At 50.4% G+C, this 9,558-nt stretch overlaps 1 long non-coding RNA gene across 1 annotated transcript in view; it reads left to right on the top strand.

Moving 5' to 3' along the window:
- The first annotated feature begins 227 nt into the window (after positions 1-227).
- Positions 228-9,558, top strand: part of LOC113900713 — an 86,976-nt gene continuing 77,645 nt past the window's right edge. The window contains exon 1 of the long non-coding RNA XR_003513226.1: positions 228-514. This is a non-coding gene — a long non-coding RNA (uncharacterized LOC113900713). The remainder of the gene's footprint in view (positions 515-9,558) is intronic.

Below are 9,558 nucleotides of genomic sequence, written 5' to 3'. Positions count from 1 at the left end.
CCTTCTCTTGCTACCGAGTGGAAAAATACACTGGGCCCAGAGCTGTGAGTTCCTTGCCAAGGCCTGTGACTCATCCTCAAGTCATAAATAACGGGTCCCTCATGACAAAGCAGAGAAGAGAGCTGGGCCCAGGGCCACATATTTATTAGAAAAGAGAGTAGAACCATTATTTGGGGGGCTTGGCTTCCGGAAAACTCAAACCACGTCACATTAGAAAAGGTCAGGAGGCATTTCCACAGGGATGCAGACCTGACATTTTTTCTCATGTTCTCAACCTTTCATCTGGAGCAGAGACCACCCCCTCCCTGCTGACCCAATGCATCCACCAGAGGCATCCCTGGCCACCTAGTTCCCTGGACCAAGATGAGGCCTTGCTATGTCCCAGGCCCTGCTGGGATCCCCCTCCACCTCCTGATGCTGCTGATAGCCACAAAGGGAAGCAGAGAAGTGAACCCCAGTGGCCACCACACTGCAAGCATCAGGAAACATTTACTGCCTAGAAGGATGACCTCTGGTAAGTTACAGTCCCTCCTGGGGCCTCCATTTCGCAAGGCTTCAAGGACTGCTGTCAGAATGAGGTGAAGGAGTGGATGCAGGCCCCGTGCAGGCCCCAGGACTGGCCACCCTCGTGAGAGGCAGAGACCAGGGGCAGGAGGAGAGAGAAAGACAGACTCAGTCCTCTCTGATCACTCTCTCTCGGGCTCTCTCCCCTTCTCTGTGCCTCTCTCTGTCTCTGTGTATAGGACTCAGAATCCAAAGGATAATGAATGCAGACAGGGAGGAGCAATAAATCATTTATGAATTGCCGACAGAACCTTTTATGCTTGAAGGAAACATGGCTGTGTGTGATTCAGGGAAAGCTGAACTTGGCATCTTCTCCTAAACCCACTCTGATGTGTTCAACGTCGCCTCCTTCGTTGCTCAGATGGGAAAACCAGGTGTGTAGGATGATATCCCGCTTTCCCCAGTCCTTGCAGCAGTGGTCCAGGCCAGTGCATGCTCCCTCTACCCTTTCTTCCCTCCTCACTGCACCTGCTCAGGGCCCTGCCGTCCTTAACCTGATGGCACAAACTGGAGCAAGTTGCACTTCCAGCCCTTCTGTGGCCTCTGGCTAAAGTCCATTCCCTGCAGCGTGGCTCCCAGCCCCCTGGGATGCAGGCCTGGGGGTGCTGGGCCATTGAGGCCTCTGGTCCTTGATCACCAGCCCAGCACCTACCCACACAGCAAGGTCCAGGGCTGGCCCCTCCTTCTGCATGCTGCTCCCTCAGAGCCACCCCTGCCAGGCAGACACCAGACTCGGCCTCATGAAGCTCTCATGGCCCTTAACTTGTATTACCCATCTGTGTTCCTAGCCTGGTCATGCACTCCTCTGGGTAGAGATGGTCTTACTCACTTAATCTTCACAGATCCTGGCATATAACTGCAGCCAGGGGAAAATTCAAAGAATGAATAATGGATGGTTGATGAGCTGAATGGAGTGATGGATCAGTGCTGCCTTTATGATCACTCTTGGCCGACACAGGCATTCATGCTGAGTCTACTTCCCCGCTCTGAGCTGTGCCCTACTTCCATGGGGTTCTTCTGGCCTTCAAAGCCCATGGCCTTAACTACAACTGGCCTTGAGCACAGATGACTAACAGAAGCTCTGTGTGTGGTTTGGCTGTTTGATCTCTACCTTGGCTGTAAGGGACATGCCACTCTTCTACCCTGAGCTGCACTGGTCATTTCAGACACTGCACAAGGGCCATGAGCATTTACTAATGTGGGCTTCCAGGGCTCTGCTTTAGAGATACTGAGGTTGGAAACACATTCCACCACTGTGCACTGCAATCACAGAGCACGGGATTAAAACAAAACAGAATCCTGACGGTCAGATCTGGGAAGCCTTGTAGGAATCTTCTGGACCACCCAACACCTTCATCATCCAGATGAGGCCCTTGGAGCCAAGGGTTTGGCCCACAGGCCACAGTGCTGTTGGGAAAGGCAGCCCCGCAAGCCCAGGGCTCACCGGTGAACTCTGGCTTGGGCGGTTGTCCAGTCATCACATCTTGTTGCCCTCTTCCTCATGTCTCAGTAGCCCTGGGCTGGTCTGGCTCCCTCTCATGCAGCAGATGCCCCCAAGTCCTCCTAGACTCACACCCCAATCCTTGTTTCTTTTCTGCCTCCCTTCAAGCGCTTGGTACTCAGGGTCTGGGGAGGGGGTGGGGGGGTACAATAAGACCTCAACCCTGAAGACAATGGATTTGGGTCTCAACCCTGAGGCTTAGAGGCAGCTTCTTGGGACTAGTTCATGGCAGAAGGTCATCAAGTGCCTCCTCGATACTGTCCCAGTTTCTGGCAGGCTCAGCAAGGCCCGGAAAGAGCCCGGAGTGGATTAATACAGACCCATCCTTCTCAGAGGGAAGAACATAATCAGCCAGAGGCTATAAGAAAAGGGAAATGAGTGTGGACTAACACAGGGCAACTCGTGGGCTGAAGTCTTGAGTCCCCAGCTCCCAAGTGTTCTTGGAATCAGGAAGGGTATTTGGGGAGGACAGTCTGGAGGGGAAAACTCTGGGAAGGCTCACGGCAGAAACGGCCTGGGAGGACAAAGGCCAAGAGGGTGCTCTTTCCTCCCTGGACGGTGCTCAGCACTGGCCTGGAGCGGCAGCACACTGGGCCCAGGCTGGGCAATGGCCCACTCCTTGGAGTCCCAGGTGGAGGGAGCGGGGTTAGATATAGCCTAAAGGGGCTGTTCAAGCTGGGATCCTGGCTGGAGGCCTCAGCCTCGCTGCCTTAGTCTCCAGAGGGACATTACCACCTACAAAGAGGGCCCCCGTGTGGTCCTCAAGGGCTAGTTCTCATCAACCCCTTCTTTCTGGACGCGGAGTCTCCCGGTGAGCAGAGGAAACTGGATTCACAGCTTCCCTCCCTGCCCCAGTCTAGTTCAGCTGCGTTTGTGGGCAGTGAGAATCTGAGGGATGCTGGCCTAATGGTGGAGTTGGAGGCAGTGGGGATGAGCTTGAGCATTACTTGGAGGCATAAGGGCAGCTGGCTCCTCTGACCCCACATGGGAAACTTCTCAGGGAGAGAAGTCAGCCCCGTTGGTTTCTTCAGCTGCGTTTCCTGCCTTGGCCCACCTCCCTCCATGTGCTAGGCACATCCAGCTCCAGAACCATTGCTATGTTCCAGGTTCTTACCCAAACTGTTTTCTCTACTCAGAGTACCCTTCCTACCCACTTTCTCGCCCCATCTCAGCTGTCCCCACCATACCTCCTGGATAATAAGAGCCTTTTCACACAACAGGCATGTGGTAAGTGTTTGTTGAATGAGACACCAAGGTCAGATGCAGGGTCTTAGGGACAGAGAGATCTGAATTCACATTCAGTTCTCTTTTGCAGACAATCTTCGTACTGAATTTGCTTGTGACCTTGAGCAAATGTCTCCTAGTCTCTGGTCTCCACTTCTTTATCTGTCAATGAGAAAGCCGAACTGGCCGAGCTGTGAGCCTCCCGGCTCTGACACAAATCCTGGGTGGCAGTGAAGCCAAGGTCCTGTCCCTGTGCTCCCCGCTGGCCTGCCTCACCCTCCCCAGCTGGGAGGAACATCCTGAGCAGCGTTAAGAATAATAAACACGGGCTGATAAACATCAATAGGCCCCCTCGGTGCCAAAAGGGGAAGAGGGAAGACTATGCTTTGCTGGCTCGGCCTCCCTGGACCAAGGGAGCCACTGCCAGCTCCTTAATCATCTGGAGACAGCCGGCCGGCTCCCCTGGTCCCGCCCCGGGCCCAGGGCAAGTGGAGGCCAGGCCAGGCTCTGGGGAGTTGGCCGTTAGGTCTTCAGCCACAGGCGGGCCCCAGATGGCCCCCATCCCCTGTGCCAGGGCTTTCCTCTGGATGGGACTTATGTTCCTGCCCTACTTGAAACCTTTAGTGGCCCCCCAGTGCCCACAAGACAGAGCTTGCTTGCCCTGGCCTGGCACGAACGGCCCCTCAGACGCTGGCCTCAACCTGCCTCTCCAGCCCCGTGGCTCACAGCTGTGGAGTGTCTTGCTATTTTCTGGAAATGCCAAGCTCTTATTCCTCTGGGATGGTTCATAGACTGATCCCTTCAGGAGAAGGCAGAATCTTACTTTGATGTCCAGTTAAGGCACTAGGGCCCTGCTGAATTAGCAACCTTGGCTCAGAGTGCTCCATGTTCTGATTACTTGGTTCCTTACCCTACTCTCCCCTAGATGGTGAGCTGTTGAAAGAGACCTGTTAGTGGAGGAATAGGGTCAGCTGCTACCTGGAGAATCCCAGGGACAGGGGAGCCTGGTGGGCTGCCGTCTATGGGGTCACACAGAGTCGGACATGACTGAAGTGACTTAGCAGCAGCAACAGCAGAGTCAGCTGCTACCCAGAGCTTGAGTCCTGGAATCAGGTGGTCTGGATTTGAAATCTGTTCTCTCACTTTGCAGTATGGCCTTGGGTAAATTACTTAATGTGTTTGTGCCTCAGTTTCCAGTAAAATAAAGTTGATACGAAAGGCTGTTGTCAGGCTTACTTGACCTGACACATGCAGAGTGCTTAAGACAGTACCTGGAACCCAGCAATGCTCGCCAAGTTGTAGACTGTATTATTAACCCATTCACACTATGGCCTACCGGTGCCCAGCACACAGATTTCAGCTGTATGTGTTGAATGACTACCTGACTGTTCGACTCAGAGGAAAGACCATAGGTATGGCTCCTGTGTTGTATCCTGGTCTGTTGCGGTTACATAAACGATGTGTGTTGAGTGCCTAGCTGCGGTGACCACCGGCATGGCCAAGGACAGGGCCCTCCTAAGGGGAAGGGTTGCATTTTCTCCATCAGGGCAGGGGGATCATTTCATATGGAGCCCATAGATGCTAGTAAACTTGGGGACTTCTGGTTGCCTGGGCCTCTCCAACAGGGATGATGAACTCAGTGGTTGGTGGCTCTGGGTGCTGAGTCATGTAACACTTAGAGTCAGTGGTGACTGGGGATGGGAGTGTGGCCAAGACAGGAAGTGGGCTACTGTGGTCAGGGTGGGCTGCCCCTGTGACCTATAAGACCTCAGGGGCTCCTCCCAGAGCAGGTGACCTGGCTCATTTATTAAACCGCAAGTTCAAGGGCACCACCATTCCCAGGGAGGTTCAGTTTGCCGACTTCAGCCTTCCCGCCTCCCTGGGGAAGCTGTGTCTCCCTGCTTCGGTCCAATTTTCCATGTGGGATTTCCGGAGACACCAAATGGGTCATGTGACAGGAGACATGGTTTGGGAACTTCATACATTTCTAAAATTCCTAATCCTATTTTCAGATGACTGCTCCCCTGTGCATACCCCTCCCCAAACATACCCTTTTATTGTGAGCAATATCCTCCTCTCTGCTGGAGAATAAGCATCATTAAAAGATTCATGAATCAGAGTTCCAGTGGGTTGAAAATCGTCCCTTAGTTTGAGAAGGTCTCCCTGCTAGATTATGGCTCAGGCTTGACTGAGGGGTCCTGGTAGGAAATGTACATCAAATTTGGAATGCAAATACACTGAAGGGAACCCAAACAATTTGCTTTTGCTGGGGATCATCTACGTATGGTTATTCACAACAAGGAGCTGTCCTGCCCTGTCCTTCAGGGAACTTGGGTATGACCCCACTTAAGGCTGTCTCAGGGAAAGTTCTGTCCCAGCTCCTTGTATCTGTACTACAGCAGTGTGCGGGCACCTGTAGCTGTGGGCTTCCCATTCTGAGTAGCACAGAGCTGGGGAGTGCAGGGCAGATAGCAGGAAGAACTCAACACCTGGAAAGGGTGAGTCCTGAGGGGGTGGGGCCTCACCTAGGCAGGGGTTGGGAAGCAGCTGGGGAGACTGGGGTTCTAGGAAGAGGCAGGGCCAGTGTTGTGACCTAGGGAAAGTGGGATTAGAAAGGAAGTGGGAACCCAGGTGTATGCCCAGAGCTGCAGCAGAGACCATAACTTTGAGCAAATCAGAAAAAGATACCAGAGCACAGCCCTGAGCCAGCACGCAGGGCTCAGTGGGCAAAGCTGGGCTGGATTTCAGCCTTGTGTGTGTGTCCCTCCTGCTGGGGCCTTTCTACAATGAATGCCTGGCATATACAACGTCGCACTGTGGCCCAGAGCTCTAGGGCAGAAGTGCTCTGTGTGTGCGCATGCTGGAGCTTCCAGTGTCAAGGGCTGCATCTCTTCTCTCACCTATGTCCTTCTGTTGTTCCTTCTAGGGAAGTCGCTCCTCTATGGGCCACACTTCGGGAACTGTGAGGCTGGCAGGGAGGGTAGCCTGTTGGCTGCTGTAGCCTGGGGTCTTGTTAACCAGGCTACTGAATGCAGCTAGGGTGCCCTCTTTCCCTCTGCTGAGGTGCCCTGGGGACAGCTGATTAAGCAGGCTGGCACAGTGTCTGGGTGATTTACAGCTACCCAGAAGCTTCTGCCTGAAGAGCTGGGCTGCTGCATTATTCATGGCTGTGAGCTGTAAATCTGCTCCTGGCGCTGTCTCGGCTCTCCCCTGGAGGATGAAGATGAAGGGAAGGGTGGTGGGGGGAAGAGGGCTGAGGTTCTCAGAGCGCCAGGCCCTTCTGAAAAAGGACCTGACCTTCTCCGTCTTCCTTTGGTTACTCTGGCCCAGCCACCCTCCTCTCAGCTAGCCTGGATACCTTTTACTGTAGTTGAAGCCCAGTGCTCCTGCCTGAGGTGATTCTTAACAGGACTTTAAAGATTCAGGTCACCTTTCTTTAGACTAAACAGTCTGCCTAAAGTCCTGCCACTGGGCAGCAGGGGCCTCCATCACTCCAGAGGCTTCTGCTGGTCTTACTGCTGGCTGTGGTTACTGGCCTAGCATGCCAATACCTTTATGTGAGTAAAGACAGGGCAAGATATAGCCTTCAGCAGGAGAGGAAATATTGGTGCAGCGCTCCTCAAACCTTAACTTGCACCAGCATTACCTGAAGGGGTTGTCAGAACACAGGCTGCCCTGTCTCCAGTGTTTCTAATTCAGGAGGTCCCAGGTGGGGTTTGAGGATTTTCATTTCTCACAGGTTCCCAGGTTATGTGATGTTGCTCTTCCAGGGATCACACGTTGAGAACCACGGTCTCAGTGCAATTTAACCCAGCTTTCCTGTGCTAACATCACCTAAGGAAGGCAGGAACCAGAAGTAAAAAATGCGATTATTAAATTCATTCATTCAATAAATATTTTTTGATACCTACTAAAAACAGACATGAAGAGTCGGACACTGGCCTCCATACCAGTTCATACAGGAAGAGAAGAAAATGTGAACAGGCTCTAGGCATTTGTTGAGAGTTGAATCAAGCAATTTAACAAATTCAGCCCCTGTAGGGGGCCTATAAGCGCTTTGCTCCTGGCTCTTGCTGCTGCTGCTGCTGCCGCTAAGTCACTTCAGTCGTGTCTGACTCTGTGCGACCCCATAGACGGCAGCCCGCCAGGCTCCCCCGTCCCTGGGATTCTCCAGGCAAGAACACTGGAGTGGGTTGCCAGTTCCTTCTCCAATGCAAGAAAGTGAAAAGTGAAAGTGAAGTCGCTCAGTCGTGTCCGACTCGTAGCGACCCCATGGACTGCAACCTTCCAGGCTCCCCCATCCATGGAATTTTCCAGGCAAGAGTACTGGAGTGGGGTGCCATTGCCTTCTCCGCCTGGCTCTTGACTGTGATCTAAATACATGGAGAAGACGTATTTGTATGGTGCTTGCTCTCCTGTAGCTGACTCGAGAAATATTTCAAGATGTATGTGATGAGCTGGGAGTTGGTAAGTTTGAAGGTACCACTGTCCTAAAAAGGAGAGATCCTTGAAGATTGGGGAATTGGGAGGATTTCATGGAGGAGGTGAGACTTGAAGGATGGATTTGGGAAGGAGGCGGGCTGGTAAACATGGCTATCCAAGCTAGACCTACAATCTTCAAAAGTTAAAGACAACATGACTATCCACTTGCTTTCTGAGCTTTAGACTGAAAACTTTTTCCTCTGACCTTATTGATCCCAGATCCTTAGTTTTTATATAATTTCTCATTTTTTAATAAGTAAACTTGGGAAGTTTATTTGTTTTTTTATTCATTTATTTGTCTATACCAGTTGTGGCATGTGGGATCTAGTTCTCCGACTAGGGACTGAACCCAGGCCCTCTGCTTTGGGAGCACAGAGTCTTAGCTACTGGACTACCAGAGAAGTCCCTCTCATTTGCATTTTTTTCCCTCGGGACTTGCAGACAGCAAACATGCTGTCTCAAAGACTTAATTATAAGTATAAACAGAGAGTAAAGAGTAAAGGAGATTGTCTGGGGAGTGTTTGAGCCTGGCCAGGGGGTGAGGGGGAAGATAGTATTAATAAGGAAGGGGATTTATGACCGAGTAGAAGTGTGTTGCAAGGCAATGCCTGGCTGGGAAAGGGATGTTGCATGGGGTAAGGAGCGGATTATTTGGATGCTGTAGTAGGTAGTTTTACTGAGACACCTCACAACTGTATTCATCACCCTCCTCCCATCCTACTCCCCAGAAGGAAGCATTTTAAGCTCTTACAGTGCTTCTTTGGTATTTATATCCATGTTTCTAACTAAAATAACATATGGATTTTTCTTTATCCATTAACTTCAAACATTATTCACTTTCTATTATGACAGATACAAATATACACTCATTTATATACTCTCTTCTGTAGCCCATATTCTTTTACTATTATATCTTGATTCTTAATTAAAATCATTTTCAGAGTTTCATTATTATGACTATAAATTTTGCTTACTGTTGACACAAGTGGTATACTCTGGTTATATCTCCATTATTGTTCAACTTTTCGTTTTTCCTGGAGTTAATAATTGCCTCAGTTTTCCATCTGTTTTGTTTTCTTTGATCCTCTGCCTAAGGAATTTCACACCATTTCATAGCTCTGTAAAATACCTCTCAATACAATTTTCCAAGTAGTCAAACCTACCAGATAATTGACCACTTTCATTTCCTCCCCTTTAGAGTCTCGTCTGCTTGTGCTCCGAGATCTGCTCTCTGTCCTGACTCACATCTCTCCATGGTTGCTGCATAGCCTCAACCTGCCTCCTCCCTACCATTCTTGCATTCCTTTTATCCCCCATTTATGTTTAGTCTTTGTTGATTTGATCTCATGTCGTGTCTCCTCTCTCTTGATTTACTTCCTTGGTTTTAACTGGGTTTTAATCTGGAGGCCCTTGAGTTTCAATTCTGGAAAAATTTTGTGTGGCCCTCTTTTCCTTCCCCTTCCTTCCTGGCTTCCCTGATAGCTCAGTTAGTAAAGAATCCGCCTTCCTTCCCCTTTCTCTCTCCCTCTCTTTATCTCTCTTTCTTTCAACTTTCTTTCTGCAGTTACTTTGGTGCCATCTTCTTTTTTCACCTTGGGAACACCTAGAGGTTGGAAACTGGAACTCCTGTATTTATTCTATAATATTTGAATATCCATTATATTGTCTACATCCTTGTTATTTTGTGTATTTATCTTTGTTAATGTTATCCTCTAATTCCTCTATTCATTTTTTTGGCTCATATGCTTAATTTTCAAGAGTTCTTTGCTACTGTCTGATTGTTCTTT

Source organism: Bos indicus x Bos taurus, chromosome 11 (genome assembly GCF_003369695.1).
Source record: "Bos indicus x Bos taurus breed Angus x Brahman F1 hybrid chromosome 11, Bos_hybrid_MaternalHap_v2.0, whole genome shotgun sequence".
Classification (NCBI taxonomy): Eukaryota; Metazoa; Chordata; class Mammalia; order Artiodactyla; family Bovidae; genus Bos; species Bos indicus x Bos taurus.
Note: the sequence above shows the minus strand (reverse complement) of the source record. Positions and strands in the feature narration are given on the sequence as shown.